A 17,538-nucleotide genomic window follows, 5' to 3' on the forward strand; every position below is an offset into this window, starting at 1 on the left:
ATAGGAAAACAGATTATTATCTGAATGGTGGCCGATTAGGAAAAGGGGAGGTGCAACGAGACCTGGGTGTCATTATACACCAGTCATTGAAAGTGGGCATGCAGGTACAGCAGGCGGTGAAAAAGGTGAATGCTATGCTGGCATTTATAGCGAGAGGATTCGAGTACAGGAGCAGGGAGGTACTACTGCAGTTGTACAAGGCCCTGGTGAGACCACACCTGGAGTATTGTGTGCAGTTTTGGTCCCCTAATCTGAGGAAAGACACCCTTGCCATAGAGGGAGTACAAAGAAGGTTCACCAGATTGATTCCTGGGATGGCAGGACTTTCATATGAAGAAAGACTGGATGAACTGGGCTTGTACTCGTTGGAATTTAGAAGATTGAGGGGGGATCTGATTGAAACGTATAAAATCCTAAAGGGATTGGACAGGCTAGATGCAGGAAGATTGTTCCCGATGTTGGGGAAGTCCAGAACGAGGGGCCACAGTTTGAGGATAGAGGGGAAACCTTTTAGGACCGAGATTAGGAAAGACTTCTTCACACAGAGAGTGGTGAATCTGTGGAATTCTCTACCACAGGAAACAGTTGAGGCCAGTTCATTGGCTATATTTAAGAGGGAGTTAGATATGGCCCTTGTGGCTACAGGGGTCGGGGGTATGGAGGGAAGACTGGGGCGGGGTTCTGAGTTGGATGATCAGCCATGATCATAATAAATGGCGGTGCAGGCTCGAAGGGCCGAATGGCCTACTCCTGCACCTATTTTCTATGTTTCTATGTTTCTATTCGATGTACACACCCATACACTGGATCCAGAAAAGCTGGCAACTATGAATACAGAGTTTGCCAACATGGAAAGACTTGGCATCGTATGCCGGTCGAATAGCCCCTGGGCTTCACCCCTCCATATGGTCCGTAACTCTGATGGTGGTTGCCGCCCATGTGGTGATTACTGATATCTTAACGAGGTCACCACCCCCCAATCGTTACCTGGTCCCACACAGCCAAGACTTTTTGACACGTTTAGCTGGAAAATAAATCTTTTCCAAAGTTAATCTAGTTAGGGCTACCAGTGTGCTCAAGGACATTCCCAAAATGGCTGTGATAACCCCATTTGGCCTCATTGTGCAGCACAGACTTTCCAATGTTTAATGGACTCTGTATTAAAAGACAGATTTTCTTTTCATTTACCTGGCTGATGAACTTGTCAGCAGTGCATCCAAATCCAAACATGTGTCTCATCTCCGCACACTCTTTGAGCTCTTAAGTTAAGACAGGTTGACTATTAACCCTGGGTTTGTCAGTCATTGACTTCATTGTCCATTGCAACTCTGCTGAAGGTGCGACACCTCTCCCATCAAAAGTAGCCACTGTTATGGATTTCCCAATGCTTCACAACTGAAAGACTACAGGAGTTTTTAGGGATGGTGAATTTCTGCCACCGGTTCATTTTGCAAGCTGCTGAACTTATGCTCCCCCAGTATAGTGCCCTTAAAGGCAACACCCCGATCACATGCTTGCCTGGTTAGCGGACATGACCAGGTTATTTGATGCTACCAAACAAGCTCTTTCTAACTAACCCTACTGGTGTACCCGTTCCCCAATGCACCTATAGCCATTACTCCTGATGCCTCAGTCTGTATGCTGTGCATGAACAGCTGGCTGGAGGTGTGTGGCAGTCGATTGTTTTCTTCAGTTACCAGTTCCGTCGCACTGAAAGGAAGTACAGAATGTTTGATCGTGAGTTTCTTGGTCTCTATCTGGCTGTCCGCCATTTTCATTTTCTTCTAGAGGGTTGACATCTCACAGTGTTTGTTGACCACAAACCCCTCGTGCACACGATGGCCAAAATATCAGACCCTTGGTCTGCACAGCAGCACCACCTGGCCTATATATCAGAGTTCACAACGGATATACTCATATCAAGGGGAAAAGTAATACCACGGCTGATTGCCTCTCACGGCCAGCCATTGAGACCGTACACATAGGGGCTGACTATGTCGGCATGGCAGCTGACCACATTATTGACCCAGAAGTCCAGGCTAACTGAACAGTGGTCATGGGCCTGCGGCGGCTTACATTAAGTTCAGGAAAGCTGGGGTTTCTCTCCTGTGCGATGTCTCAACCGATCACCCTTGCCCCATATAGCCTGCAAACTGGAGGTGGACGGTTTTTGACTACGTACATGGCCTCTCACATCTGGACCGGAAAGCCTCACAGAAACTGGTTGCATTAAAGTATGTGTGGCACGGCCTTAGAAAGGATGCGCATGATTGGACTGCAGCCTGTGTGGAGTGTCAGTGGGTAAAAATAAACCGTCATGTTCAGGTGCCATTGGCATCTTTTGAGATCCCTGAGTAACAGTTTGGCCTCGTTGGCCCTCTTCTCCCTCCCACAGTTTCACACATTTCGTTACCATGATGGACCGTACCACCAGGTGGCTAGAGATTCAACATTCTCGCATCGCCAATGGCCGCAGATGCTGGCTTGGGCATTCAACATCACCTGGAATGCTCGGCTTGGCACCCCGTCTGATATTTCCTCTGACTGTGGTCGCCAATTCATATCAGACCTCTGGGCTGCGATGGCCCAGAACCTCGGTGTTAGGCTACATCACACCACAGTGCATCACCCACAGTCCAATGGCCCATGTGAATAGTTTCACTGCTCCTTAATGGCTGCTCTGAGGGCCCTCCTGATGGATGATCTGTGTTCCCGTGGGTCCTGCTGGGGCTCAGAACAGCTCCAAAAGAGGACCTGCAGTTGTCTGCCGCTGAGTTGGTACATGGGTACCCGTTACGAGTGCCGGGTGATTTTATTACTGATGCCACGACTGCCCGGTTGGCCTCTCGGCGGCGTTCCACCCTCCTCAGTAAATTCAATTCCTTTTCACTGTTCCTACCTCCCATCTTGGCGTACAGCACCCTTGGGTTCCTGTTGACCTACATTCCACTTCGTTTGTTTTTGTTCACTATGATGCACACAACATCCCCTTAGGCCCCCTTACAATGGCCTGTTCTGTGTTTTGGAACAGAGAAAAAAGACTTTTATCATGGATGGGAGGGTAAACCTGAACATATTTTGGTAGATTTCCTTAAACTGACCCACCAAGATTTGGAGGATTCTGTTACCAAGCCCCCTGGCATCATGACATGACCATGAATTGAATTGAATTGACTTTATTACTTACGTCTTTCATATACATGAGGAGTAAAAATCTTTACATTACGATTCATCCAAATGTGCAATGTGCAATCATAGTAATTTATAATAATTACACTGCATCGATGGAAACCTGGAAAGATGCACTACTTACTGAGGAAGTGTGGGAAAAGAGCTGGGATGTTGGTCAGATTGAAGCTGAGGGGCTTCAGGGTTCCTATGCCCACCATCCCAGTAGCTAATGTGCAAGCCATAGAGAACAAGGTGGATGATCTTAAAGGGAGACTCACTTACTGCAGGGAGATGCAGAACTGCTGTGTATTCTGTTTCACCGAGACCTGGCTCTCCCCTGCCACCCCCGACTGTGCCATCCGACTGGAGGGACTTTCGATCCATCGGATGGACCGCACAGCGTTTTCGGGCAAGACGAGAGGAGGTGGTGTCTGCCTATTGATCAACACTGCGTGGTGCTCGGACACAGTGGCACTGACAAGCTCCTGCAGCCGGACCTGAAACACCTGTCGGTGAAGTGTCGTCCCTACTATCTGCCACGGGAATTCACCTCAGTCATACTGACAGCAGTCTACATTCCCCCCAGGAAGACGTGGAGTGTGCTCTGTGAGACATGAGTATGCCAATATCAGTGAACTTGAGACCAGGTATCCGGAGGCTTTGCTCATTACAGCCGGGGACTTTAACCAGGCCAACATCAGAAAGGCGCTGCCAAAATTATACCAACATGTCTCCTGCCCCACTAGAGGCCCGAATATACTTGACCACTGCTACACAACAGTCAAGGATGCCTACCGTTCCGTCCCACGACCTCACTTTGGAAAATCAGACCATCAGGCCGTACTCCTCCCGGCTTACAAACAGAAACTGAAGCAGGAGGTCACGGTGTCAAAAGTAGTGTCGCATTGGACAGAGGAAACAGATGAGGTCCTCCGTGACTGCTTTGAATCGGTGGACTGGTTAGTATTCAAGAACTAGGCAGCTAACCTCGATGAGTATGCCTCAGCTGTCATGGACTTTATTTGGAAATGCACAGAGGACTGTATGTCTCGCAGGACGATCCGGGTATTCCCTAACCGGAAACCTTGGATGAATTATGAGGTCAAGTCCCTCTTAAAGGCTAGAGCTGCGGCTTTTAGGTCCGGGGATAGCAGTCGCTACACGGATTCCAGGCATGAACTCCAGAAAGCCATTAAGGGCGCCAAGAGGCAATATTGAGCCAAGTTGGAAGCCCAGGCTAACCAGAAGGATGCCAGTAGACTACGGCAGGGTCTCAATGAGATCACTGGGCGCAAAGGCTGGGAATATCAATAACTGTGGCACTTCTCTTCCTGACGAACTTAACGTATTCTACGCGAGATTTGAACAGAAGAGGAGCGTCCTGCTCCCTCCGGATGAACCGGACCTGGTGGCATTGAGATTCGTCATCACCAAGGAGGACGTTGGAAGGGCCTTCCTGAAGATAAATCCAAGGAAGGCGACGGGCCCAGATGGTGTCCCAGGACGGGTTCTCCGGGCCTGTGCAAGCGAGCTAACTGGAGAGTTTGCTGACATCTTCAACTGCTCCTTGCTTCAGTCTAAGATCCCCTCGTGTTTTAAGAAGGCAATGATAATCCCAGTGCCGAAGAAGAGTAAGGTGGCATGCCTGAATGACTATCGACCTGTGGCTCTGACATCAATTGCTATGAAGTGCTTCGAGAGATTGGTTATGGCACACATCAACCACAGCCTACCGGTCAACCTCGACGCTTTGCAATTCGCCGACCGGAGCAACAGATCAACGGCAGATGCCATCTCTCTGGCCCTACATTCCTCCTTAGAACACCTGGAGAATAAAGATGCATATGTAAGGCTCCTTTTCATTGACTACAGCTCTGCCTTTAATACCATCATTCCAAATAAACTGATTCCTAAGCTCCGGAACCTGGGCCTTAGCACTCAGATCTGCAGCTGGATCTTCAACTTCCTCACAGACAGGACCCAGGCTGTAAAAATAGGGGACAAGCTCTCCTCTACAATCACTCTGAGCACCGGTGCCCCACAAGGCTGTGTACTCAGTCCCCTGCTGTACTCACTGTACATCCATGATTGTGTAGCCAAGTTTCCATCAAACTCAATATATAAGTTTGCTGATGACACAACAATTGTAGGCCGTATCTCGGGTAATGATGAGTTTCAGTACAGAGAGGAAATTAAGAACCTGGTGGCATGGTGCGAAGACAATAACCTATCCCTCAACGTCAGCAAGACGAAGGAATTGGTTGTTGACTTCAGAAGGAGTAGTGGACCGCACGACCCCATTTACATCGGTGGTGCGCAAGTGGAACAGGTCAAAAGCTTTAAGTTCCTCAGGGTCAATATCACAAATGACCTGACTTGGTCCAACCAAGCAGAGTTCACTGCCAAGAAGGCCCACCAGCACCTTTACTTCCTGAGAAAACTAAAGAAATTTGGCCTGTCCCCTAAAACCCTCATTAATTTTTATAGATGCACCGTAGAAAGCATTTTTCTAGGGTGCATTACAACCTGGTATGGAAGTTGTCCTGTCCAAGACCGAAAGAAACTGCAGAAGATCGTGAACACGGCGCAGCACATCACACAAAACAATTTTCCGTCCTTGGAATCACTTCACACCGCACGCTGTCGGAGCAGTGTTGCCAGGATAATCAAGGACACAACCCACCCAGCCAACACACTTTTCATCCCTCTTCCCTCTGGGAGAAGGCTCAGGAGCTTGAAGACTCGTACGGCCAGATTTGGAAACAGCTTCTTTCCAACTGTGATAAGACTGCTGAACGGATCCTGATCCAGATCTGGGCCGTACCCTCCAAATATCTGGACCCGCCTCTCAGTTTTTTTGCACTACCTTACTTTCTATTTTTCTATTTTCTATTTATGATTTATAATTTAAATTTTAATATTTCCTAATTTTTACTATTTTTAATATTTAATATTTGTAATCCAGGGAGTGGGAAGCGCAGAATCAAATATCATTGTGATGATTGTATGTTCTAGTACCAATTGTTTGGCGACAATAAAGTACAAAGTATAATTTATAATAAACAGAACAGTCAATGTAACATAGAAATACACTCAGATCAGCATGAGTTAATCAGTCTTATGGTCTGGTGGAAGAAGCTGTCCTGGAGCCTGTTGATCCTGGCTTTTATGCTGCGGTACTGTTTCCCACATGGCCAAGTGGTTAAGGCATTGGACTAGTGACCTGAAGGTCATGAGTTTGAGCCCCAGCCGAGGCAGCGTGTTGTATCCTTGAGCAAGGCACTTAATCACACATTGCTCTGTGACGACACTGGTGCCAAGCTGTATCGGTCCTAATGTCCTTCCCTTGGACAACATTGGTGTTGTGGAGAGGGGAGACTTGCAGCATGGGCAACTGCTGGTCTTCCATACAACCTTGCCCAGGCCTGCGCCCTGGAGAGTGAAGACCAGGCGCAGATCCATGGTCTTGCAAGACTAACGGATGCCCTTACTTTACTTTACCGTTTCCCAGATGGTAGTTGCTGGAACAGTTTATGGTTGGGGTGACTCAGGTCCCCAGTGATCCTTTGGACCCTTTTTACACACCTGTCTCTGTAAATGCCATGAATAGTGGGAAGTTCACATCTACAGATGTGCTTGGCTGTCCGCACCATTCTCTGCAGAATCCTGCGATTAAGGGAGGTACAGTTCCCATACCAGGCAGTAATGTAGCCAGTCAGGATGCTCTCATTTGTGCCCCTGGAGAAAGTCCTTAGGATTTGGGGGCCGATACCAAACTTCTTCAACTGTCCGAGGTGAAAGAGGCGCTGTTGTGCCTTTTTCACCGCAGAGCTGGGGTGTACAGACTACGGGAGATCCTTGGTGATGTGTATGCTGAGGAATTTAAAGCTGTTCACCCTCTCAACCCCAGATCCATTGATGTCAATAGGAGCTAGCCTGTCTCCATTCCTCCTGTAGCCCACAATGTAGTCCATGAGCATGTCAACATACCTCTACATGAGCCAGAGGCCTCTCCATCCATGGAATACAGGACCCGAGCCGGGCTCCAGACAGGCTTTCATGAATTCTGGGGGGAGGGGGGTGTTCTTGTGTAGGGTAATATAATTGACAGAAACATACATAACTCACAGCCACTGACATTGAGTTGGGGTTCACTTTAAGAGGCTGCTCTGACGTGATGACGTAATTACATAAAGTATTTCTTTGGTGTTTGGAATACAATAAATGAGTTGTCACCATTTTCTTAAACATAATCGACTTCCACTGATTTTATTTGTGATAATCTATAGGGGAATAAATAGTCAAAATTTTGGGCCAAGACCCTTCATCAGGAATGAAGGAAAAGGGCAAAAGCCAGAATAAGTACCTGGGGGAGGGGAAGGAGTAAAAACTAGCAGCAGAAAGGTCAGACCAGCTGAGGGGGAAGGTGGATGTATCTGGGGGAGGAGGGGGGAATAGAAAAAGAGCGAAAGTGGGAGTAATTATCAGATGTTAGCAAAACGGATGTTCATGCCATCAGATGAGGGGTTACCCAGACAGAATACGAATTGGTGCTCTGCCATCCTGAGCTTGGCTTCATCACGGCAGTGGAGGAGGTCACGGACGGACATGTCAAAATAAAAATGTGAAGTCAAATTGAAATGGGTGGCCACCAGGAGATCTTCCCAGTGTAATAAAGCTAATTAAGTTTTCTTTCCTATGTCTTGGCACTTGAAGACCATAACAAGACACGAAAGGCTCAATCATAAGAGCCATGGGCTTAGATGTGAGATTGTCAGTTATGATGTGAACATCTTCTGACAGGAACCTTTACCCACAAAAGAAAAAAGGTAATTAGGGAGCAAAGTGGAATGAGGGCCTTAATTTCAAGAAAATAGGATAAGTAGATAGATACTTTATTGATCCCAAAGGAAATTACAGTGTCACAGTAGCATTACAAGTGCACAGATATACAAAATATTAGAAGAGAAGTAAGAAAGAAAAAAAGTAAGTTACCTCCAACAGTCAAACAGGAGGAGATCATCACTTCCCCGGCTATAGGTTGACTCATTATAGAGCCTAATGGCTGAGGGTAAGAATGACCTCATATAGCACTCTTTGGAGCAGCACAGTTGTCTTAGTCTATTACTAAAAGTGCACCTCTGTTTAGCCAAGGTGGCATGTAGAGGGTGAGAAACATTGTCCAGAATTGCCAGCATTTTCTGTAGGGTCCTTGGTTCTACCACAGCCTCCTGTGTGTCCAGTTTGACTCCTACGATAGAACCAGACTTTCTAATCAGTTTATTGAGCCTGCTGGCATCACCCGTGTTGATGCCATTTCCCCAGCATACCACCAAATAGGAGATTGTAGTGGCTACAACAGACTGGTAGAACATGTGAAAGAGATGCCTGCCTACTCCAAAGGATATCAGTCTCCTCAGGAAGTAGAGGCAACTCTGGCCCTTCTTGTACACAGCCTCTGTGTTGGTGCTCCACTCAAGTCTGTCATCCAGGTGCACCCCCAGGTACTTGTAGGTCCTCACCACATTCATATCCCCATCATCAATAGTAACAGGGAGCAGTGCCGGCTTAGTCTCCCTAAAGTCTATTACCATCTCCTTTGTCTTACTGATGTCGAGCTGCAGATGATTCAGCCTGCACCATTTGACAAAGTCCCCCACCAGGATCCTGTATTCATCCTCCTGTCCTCCCTTTATACACCCAACTATTGCTGAGTCATCAGAGAATTTCTGCAGATGACATGATGCGATGTTGTATCTAAAGTTGAATACAAACATAGGGAAGAATTTGCTGTAACCATGAAGGCTTTTATGATGTTACACTTGGAGGAATGTGTATAGCTTCTAATCCTTTTATTTCAAAGTCAAGGTCAAGTTTATTGTCATATGTACAAACACACATGTGCGCAGGTGCAGTGAAAAATTTATATGATAGCATCATATAAGCAGTATTCACAAGAAAAACATTATAAACACAAATTATACCCATTTTTGACAAGAAAGAAGACAATTAGAATAAATAAGACTCCCACGGCATCAGGTTCAGGACCGGTTATCACCCTCAACTATCAGGATCTTGAATCAGAGGGGATAGCTTCACTCACCCCAACACTGAACTGATTCCACAGTCTATAGACTCTACAACTCGTGTTCTTGATATTTATTGCTTACTTATCCATTATTATTTCCTTTTTTGTATTAGTAGCTTGTTGTCTTTTGCACTCTGGTTGTTTGTCTTTGTCATGTGCAGTTTTTCATTGATTCTATTGTGCTTCTTCGTAGCTATTGTGAATGCTCACAAGAAAATCAATCTCAGGGTAATATATGGTGATTATAAGTACTTTGATAATAAATTTACTTTGAAGCTGGGGCATTTTTTTTTGCGGGGGGGGGGGTGAGAAATGATGAGGTTGGTGCTGGTGTCCCAGTCAATCACTAAATATAATAAAGGGAGACAGAAGTAGCTGGGGATGCTGGAATATGGAACAATCTACCGGAGGAACACAACAGGTCAGGCAGCATCTGTGGAAGGGAATGAGCAGTCGACATTTTGGGTTGAACCAGAATCAGAATCAGGTTTATTATCACCAGCATGTGACGTGAAATTTGTTAACTTAGCAGCAGCAGTTCGATGCATTATATAATATAGCAGAGAGAGAGAGAGAAAAAAATAATTAAAATAAAACATAATAAATAGACAAGTATATTGAATAAATTATTAAAAAATGTGAAAAATCAGAAATAATGTTTATTAGAAAAAGTGAGGTAGTGTCCAAAGCTTCAGTGTCCATTTAGGAATAGGATATCAGAGGGGAAGAAGCTGTTCCTGAATCGCTGAGTGTGTGCCTTCAGGTTTCTGTATCTCCTACCTGATGGTAACAGTGAGAAAAGGGCATGCCCTGGGTGCTGGAGGTCCCGAATAATGGATGCTGCCTTTCTGAGACATCGCTTCCTAAAGATGTCCTGGATACTTTGTAGGCTAGTGCCCAAGATGGAGCTGACTAGATTTACAACCTTCTGTAGTTTCTTTCGGTCCCATGCAGTAGCCCCTCCGTACCAGACAGTGATGCAGCCTGTCAGAATGCTCTCCACAGTGCAACTATAAAAGTTTTTGACCGTATTTGTTGATATGCCAATTCGCTTCAAACTCCTAATAAAGTATAGCCGCTGTTTTGCCTTCTTTATAACTACAATGATTTGTTGGGATCAGGTTAGGTCCTCAGAGATCTTGACACCCAGAAACTTGAAGCTGCTCACTCTCTCCACTTCCAATCCCTCTATGATTGGTACATGTTCCTTCATCTCACTCTTCCTGAAGTCCACGATTAGCTCTTTTATCTTACTGACATTGAGTGCCAGGTTGTTGCTGTGACACCATTCCACTAGTTGGCATATCTCACTCCTGTATGCCCTCTCGTCACCACCTGATATTCTACCAACAATGGTTGTATCGTCAGCAAATTTGTAGATAGTGTTTGAACTACGCCTAGCCACACAGTCGTGTGTATACCAAGAGTAGAGCAGTGGGCTAAGCACACACCCCGGAGGTGCACCAGTGTCGATCGTCAGCTTGGATATGTTATCACCAATCTGCACAGACAGTGGTCATCTGGTTAGGAAGTTGAGACTCTTTATCTGGATTTACAGATTGAAGGGAGAGAGACAGAGGAAAGGGCAGGAACAAGATCTATTTTAATGTATTGGGTGAGATCAAATGTAATATAACCACATTTGTTGTAATGATGCATAGTGGACATGTGGGATTTGAGGAGATTGGAGAAACAATTCAATGGGGCTGGTGAGAGGATAAAACAAGGGACTGATGCAAGTTTAATGCACATGGGTAGGAGATGGTATTGAGGACTTGATGGGTTGAGCTGGTTTTCATGTTCTTACCAACCTGAAATATAACTTGATTTCTCTCTCCACAAGAGCATCTGATTTGCTAAAGATTTCTAGCATTTGCAATATTCTGCCTTTGAGCCTCCTTAGCTCAGACCTCCCACGCCAGCCTTATGATTGCCAGTCTTTTGCTCCTTTTCTGGTAAACTAGTGAAAATTAAGGACAGGGACACCCACTCATGGTCAGAAGGACAGAGAGCACATGTGAGACCGCTTTTAGAGGAATCTTGGTGCAGTGTGCTCCTAACGTTAGTCAAGATAAGGTGAATAAATATATTTCATGCAGAGAGATATTTGTGGACTGTGTGGTAAGGGAAGGTAAAGGGAATTAGACAGAAGAGGGGATGGTAGATCAAGATCAAGAAGCTGGTTATAGGCCCACTGCCTCTCTCTTAATATGACAAAGTCAGTTTGTTTGCTGAATGCAGTGGATAGGTTGCTGGATGGATCTCCAAATTTCTTTTGCCCTATCTTTTCTACTTTGGATCATTCTTGTTTCTCAGGTCAAGAGGCATTACAAATCACAGTCCTTTCACAGTCAATCACAAACATGAGGAAGTCTGCAGATGCTGGAAAGCCAAAGCAAAGCACTGAAGGGTTTCAACAGGTATCACAGCATCTATGGAAAGAGTGAACAGATGATCTTTCGGGCTGAGGCCCTTCTTCAGGACTGAGAGGGAAGGGGAAGATGCCAGAATAAAAAGTTTGGAGGAAGGAAAGGAGGCTAGCTGGAGGGTGGATGGGAAAGGTCAAGGGCTGGAGAAGAAAGAATCTGATGGGATAGGAGAGTGGACCATAGGAAAAAGAAAAGGAGGAGACTCAAGGGGATGTAATAGGCAGGTGAGAGGAAGTAAAAGGTTAGAATGGGAGGGGGAGGATTTGTTCACCGGAGGGAGAATTTGACGCCCATGCCATCAGGTTGGAGGCTACCCAGACAGAATATAAGGTATTGCTCCTCCACCCTGGGGATGGTCTCATCATGGCCCAAGAGGAGACCATGGATTGACACGTCTGAATGGGAATGGGAATTAAAACGTTTGACCACTGAGAAGTCCCACTTGTGGTTGTTGGTGTGGAGATATTCAACAAAGCAGTCTCGCAATTTATGACGAGTCTCACCAATGTAGAGAAGGCCGCACTGGGAACATAAGACACAATAGACAACCCCAGAAGATTCACAGGTGAAGTGTTGCCTCAACTGGAAGGACTGTTTGGAGCTCTGAATGGAGGTGAAAGAAGAGGTGTATGGGCAGGTGTAGCACTTTGGCCACTTGCAGGGATAAGTGCCTGGAGAGTGATTAGTGAGGAGAGACAAATGGACAAGGGGATCGTGGAGGGGGTGATCCCTGTTGAAACTGGAGTGGGGCAGGGTGGGGGAGGCAAAGATGTTTATTGGTAGGATCCCCTTGGAGATGGTGGAAGTTGCAGAGGTTAATGTGTTGGATACAGAAGCTGAGGAGGTGGTAGGCAAGGACAAAAGGAACTTGATCACTATTAATGTATCGGGAAGATAGGCTAAGTGTGGATTTGCGAGAAATGGAGGAGATGCAGGTGAGGGCAACATCAACAGTGGAGGGAGGGAAACTCTGTTCACCCTGTTCTTCAAAGGAGAACATCTCTGATGTCTTGGAATGAAGTTGTGTTCTGGGAACAGATTGGCAGAGGGAAAGAAACTGAGAAAAGGTATAGTGTCATTAACTTAATATACACTGACTATGAAAAGTATTCACTCCTTTTGGAAGTTTTCATGCTTTACTGTTTTACAACATTGAATTACACTGGATTTAATTTGGCTTTTTTGACACTGTTCACCAGAAAATCTCTTTTGTGTCAAAGTGAAAACAGATCTCTACAAAGTGATCTAAACTAATTACAAATATAAAACACTAAATAATTGTTTGCAAGTATTCATCCCATTTAAAGATGACACACCAAATCATCACTGGTGCAGCCAATTCAGAATCCGAATCAGTTTTATTATCACCGGCATGTGACGTTAAGTTTGTTAACTTAGCAGTAGCAGTTCAATGCAATACATAATCTAGCAGAGAGAGAAAAATAATTAATAAAATAAAACATAATAATAAATAAACAAGTAAATCAATTACACATATTGAATAGATTTTTTAAAAATGTGCAAAAACAGAAATACCGTATATTAATAAAAAGTGAGGTAGTGTCCAAAGCTTCAATATCCATTTAGGAATCGGATGGTAGAGGGGAAGAAGCTGTTCCTGAATCACTGAGTGTGTGCCTTCAGGCTTCTGTATCTCCCACCTGATGATAACAGTGAGAAAAGGACATGCCCTGGGGGCTGGACATCCTTAATAATGGACGCTGCCTTTCTGAGACACCTCTCCCTAAAGATGTCTTGGGTACTTTGTAGGCTAGTGCCCAAGATGGAGCTGACTAGATTCACAACCTTCTGCAGCTTCTTTCGGTCCTGTGCAGTAGCCCCTCCATACCAGACAGTAATGCGTACAGAAATACCTTCCTGTATCTGGAGGGTCTGACTGCTGGCGAATATCCTGGCAAAAACTACACCATGAAGACAAAAGAACACTTCAAGTAACTGCAAAAAAGTTATTGAAAAGTACAAGACAGGAGATGGAATCACACATATTCACTGAATATCACTTGGAATGCAGTTAGTCAATCAAGAAATGGAAAGAATACAGCACAGTTGTAAATCTGCCTAGAGGTGGCCATCCTCAAATACTGAGTGACTATGCAAGAAGGGGCTAGTGAGGGAGCCCATCAAGAGACCCATGACAATTCTGGAGGAGTTACAAGCTTCAATGGCTGAGATGGGAGAGACTGTGCATACAATTGTTGCCTGGGTGCTTCACCAGTCACAGCTTTATGGAAGAGTGGCAAAGAGAAAGCCAGTGTAGAAAAAAACTCACATGAAATCTCAGCTAGTTTGCCAGAAGGCATATGGGAGACTCTGAAGTCAGCTAGTAGTAGTTTCTATGGTCTGATGAAACCAAAATTGAGCTTTTTAGCCATCAGACTAAACGCTATGTTTGGCATAAGCCAAACACAGCACATCATCAAGAACACACCATTCCTGCTGTGAAGCATGGTGGTGGCTGCATCATGCTACGGAGATGCTTCACTGCAGCAGACCCTGGAAGGCTTGTGAAGGTAGAGGGTAAAATGAATGCAGCAAAATACAGGGACATCCTGATGCAGTCTGCAAGAGAATTGCAATTTGAGAGATTTGTTTTTCAGCAAGACAATGACCTCAAGCATAAAGCCAAAACTACACAGGAATGGCTTAAAAATAACAAAGTTAATGTCCTGCAGTGGCCAAGTCAGAACACAGATCTCAATCCAATTGAAAATTTATGGCTGGACTTGAAAAGGGGTATTCACTCATGATCCCTATGCAATCTAACAGAGCTTGAGCAGTTTTGTAAAGAATGGGGAAAAATTGCAGTGTGCAGGTGTGCAAAGCTGATAAAGACCTATCCACACAGACTTAAGGCTGTAATTGCTACCAAAGGTGCATCTACTAAATACTAACTTGAAGAGGATGAATAGTTATGCAATCAATTATTTTATGTTTTATATTTGTAATTAATTTAGATCACTTTGTAGAGATCTGTTTTCACTTTGACACCAAACAGTCGTTTTCTGTCGATCAGCATCAAAAAAGCCAAATTAAATCCTCTGATTCAATGTTGTAAAACAATAAAACATGAAAACTTCCAAGCAGGTGAGTACTTTTATAGGCATTGTGTAGCCACAGATAAATTGCTTATTCCCCTCTCCCATGCAGCTCTGGGACTTTATTTGTTGTTTTATTTGTAGCTGAACTTTATTTTCCTTTTTACTGCTTTGTACTTATGAGTGGCATGATCTGCTCAGATGGCACGCAGCTTTCTACTGTTTATTCGTCCTTGTGACAATAATAAACCAATGGATGTTTACAGGAATGATTAAACTAAATTTAACACCACGTTTCATACAAGCAAGACAATGACTTGTATATAAAGACACTTTTAAGCTGGAAAAGGTGCAGAGGAGATTTATGAGGATGTTGCTTGGATTTGAACTGAAATAAGGTGAGAGGATGAGTAGGCTAGGGCTTCATCCGCTGGTAAACAAAGGGTGAACTCATAATGGTGTACAAGATTACGAGGGGCAGAGAGTGGAAAGCAGCCTTTTTGCCAGGATTGGGGAATGCTGCTTGAAGATTAGAAACTTAGGTTGAGGGGAGAGATTTAATAGGGACCTGAGGGGCAACTTTTTCACCCAGTGGGTGGTCCACATGTGGAATGAACTATCAGAGGCAGATATACTCCATTTAGAAGGACAGATATATGGATAGGAAAGGTTTATAGGAATATAGGCACAAGACAAACAGGACCAGCTTAAATAAGAATCTTGGTTGGTATATTCCATTTGAAGTGCTTGTTTCCACACTGTGTGATTCCATGGGACTGTTAGCATATTAATAAAGGAAATCTGACAGCAAATTCTAAATGGGCAAATGGCTGCACAAAAGCTGCTGTTCGAGGATCACTGCTCTCCACAGGATACAGTTCCTTTTCCAAATAGATCAGTGAGGACTGCAATTGTGGGAACTTTACCCGGTTGCCCACTAACTCACAGCATTTGGAAATGTTCTATAACAATGCTTTGTCCATTACTAGAGGATTACATTCAGTTTTGGCTACAGCACTTTCTGAAGAATTGTCCAGAAAGAAAAGAAATACTTGAATTTTAAGGGAAGTATTGATTGTTCTCAGAGAAAAGAAAGATCAACACACACACACCCTGGCCATTGGTTTAAAAAAAACATTAAGAAAGAGAATTCAGATGTAGCGCAACTAACAAAAACACAGGAAATATGATGGAAAACTTCTATACGCAGAGTGGTTAACATCTGGGATGCATTACACGACAGGGAGGTGAAGGCATATTCGCTGGTGGTTTGCAAGAGGAAATTAGATCAATATTTGAAAGAAAAATAATCTGGGGTTATGAAAAAGGAGGAGAGTGGGGCGAGTAGCTTTACTCTTACAGAGTTGGCATGGAAATAAAGGATTGAATGGCATTCTATGTTCCCAATCTATGAATATTGGCCAAAGATGTTAAATCAGTTTTAATAGCATCTCCAAATCACTGTACTTCACTTTGTCTGATTCCCTCACAAAAAATTTTAAAATTTCATCTTTTATTCAACTGTTTCAGTCTTTACTCCACTTTCAATATAAATACATCTTTTAAGCCTGCTTTAGTTATTGAATATACTAGCTTTATTTGCCACATGTACATGAAAATATCAGAACATAATAAAATATATCATTTTACATCAACAACCAACAGGATTGTCCAAGTGTTATGCTGCAACTACCTGAATATGTTGCCCAGATTCCAATACCAGAATAGCACTCCTACAATTCACTAACTAACTCTAACTGTATGTCTCTGGGATGCGAGATGAAATCTACATCGTCATGGAGAACATACAAACTCCTTACAGACAGTGGCAGGAGTCAAAGCCCGACTGATGATTACTGACACTTGTAAGCATTACACTAACTGCTATTCTTCCATATCACTTCAGTTTGGTTCAGGTTGCAACAATGAGGGCACCATGGTAGAAGAGACAAAAGGATAACATCAAATCCCTTCCTCCTGTCACAGTTTCTAGGCCAGTTGCACAGATGAACAGGAAATACTATTTCCCTGCGATTTGGTGGAAGACTAGTGACCAGAATTTTATAGGTTGCTGTAGGTTACAATGCGACATTCACAGAACACAGAGACAGATGGAGATCTATCTGGGAGACTATGAAGTGATACTTTTTGGAAGATCAAACTTGAAGGCAGAATACAAGATTAATGGCAGAGTTCTCAGCAGTGTTGAGGAACAGAGTATCTTGGGGACCACATCGAAAGATCCCTCAAACTTGCCGCACAAGTTGATAGGGTGTTTATGAAGACATGGGTGTGTTGGCCTTTATTAGTTGGAGCACTGAGTTCAAGAATTGTGAGGTATGTTGCAGCTCTTCAAAACTGGTTAGACAGTATTGCCTTCAATTCTAGTCACCTCATTACAGGAAGGATGTGGAAGCTTTACTTCATACTTAAAAGATCACAGTATTTTACAGCTCCCATTCACTGATGCCTGGATGTGCCTCAGTCAATTTTCCTACATATTGGGAATGGTGACTCTGATACTACCCAAACTTCTTCTGGTTCACTAATGTTCTTAAGGGAAAGAATAAGCTCTTTTGACAAGAACGGGCCAAAATGCCAGACTCTAAAAATATGATTCAAGTTCAAGAGCAAGAGAGCATAAGGCAATGCTGACATCCTACAACATAATAAAAAAGCATCGTTTTAGAAATTATTGGAGCACACAGGCATTGTTTTAAATGCTATTGTCTGTAGATTGTGTCCACTTATACAACAATCGTCAAAGACGCATGATATCTTAGCTGAAGATACT

The sequence above is a fragment of the Mobula hypostoma genome, chromosome 19, assembly GCF_963921235.1.
Source record: "Mobula hypostoma chromosome 19, sMobHyp1.1, whole genome shotgun sequence".
Lineage (NCBI taxonomy): Eukaryota > Metazoa > Chordata > Chondrichthyes > Myliobatiformes > Myliobatidae > Mobula > Mobula hypostoma.